General features: G+C 62.3%; 1 non-coding gene across 1 annotated transcript; it reads right to left on the bottom strand.

The window, feature by feature from the left end:
• Nucleotides 1–808: 808 nt before the first annotated feature.
• LOC132953416 (5.8S ribosomal RNA) lies at nt 809–966 on the bottom strand. Its single transcript, XR_009665625.1, has one exon. It is a non-coding gene; the product is annotated as a 5.8S ribosomal RNA (ribosomal RNA).

Here is a 966-nt window from a genome sequence, read left to right as displayed (position 1 = left end):
TGTTTCACGTTCTTATGAACTCTCTCTTCAAAGTTCTTTTCAACTTTCCCTCACGGTACTTGTAAACTATCGGTCTCGTGGCCGTATTTAGCCTTAGATGGAGTTTACCACCAACTTCGGGCTGCACTCTCAAGCAACCCGACTCGAAGGCGCGGTCCGATCCCGGAACGCTGTGACGGCCTCTACTGGCCTGGCACCATCTGCGGGCCATGGCCCCGTTCAAGGGAGACTTGGACCGTCACGTGCGCCCCGGCAACGAGGCCGGCCCGTACGCCACAACTCCCATAGGTGCCCGCGACACAAAAGTGCGCGGCGGGATTCGGCGATGGGCTTTTCCCTGTTCGCTCGCCGCTACTAAGGGAATCACGGTTGTTTTCTTTTCCTCCGCTTATTAATATGCTTAAATCCGGCGGGTAGTCCCGCCTGATCTGAGGTCGGAACGTATCGGTTTTTTTTTTTTTTAAATTACACGGCAGCCTGCGGTCCGCGCTCCGCCCGTACGGTGACCGTCCGCGTCCGCGTCTCGGAAGCCGGAGAGGTCCGTGGACTCTCAGCCGACCCGGCCGCGCTCTCGCGCGGCGGGCGGACGGGGACGTGCCGTTTGACGACGCGAGAACCCCGTGACTGTTTGCCGTCACAACTTGGGCGGACGACCGGAGGCGGCCGCGCGAGCGCGGTTTTCCACGGTCGAACCGCCAATCTCGCACCACCGGAGCGGCCGACGGGCGGGCGGACAGTCCCCGGGAGGACTGCCGCCGCCGTCGGACGCCTGCCGGCGGCGCATCGGTCTGGCCGAGTATCCGGTATACGACCCTCAGACAGGCGTGGCCCGGGACCCGCGGGTCACCGAGGCCGCAATGTGCGTTCGACTGGTCGATGTTCGTATAACCTGCGGATTACACGACGACGCGCAGATAGCTGCGGTCTTCATCGATCCACGAGCCAAGTGATCCGCTGTTCGGGGTC

Source organism: Metopolophium dirhodum, unplaced genomic scaffold (assembly GCF_019925205.1).
Source record: "Metopolophium dirhodum isolate CAU unplaced genomic scaffold, ASM1992520v1 scaffold31, whole genome shotgun sequence".
Taxonomy (NCBI): Eukaryota; Metazoa; Arthropoda; class Insecta; order Hemiptera; family Aphididae; genus Metopolophium; species Metopolophium dirhodum.
Note: the sequence above shows the minus strand (reverse complement) of the source record. Positions and strands in the feature narration are given on the sequence as shown.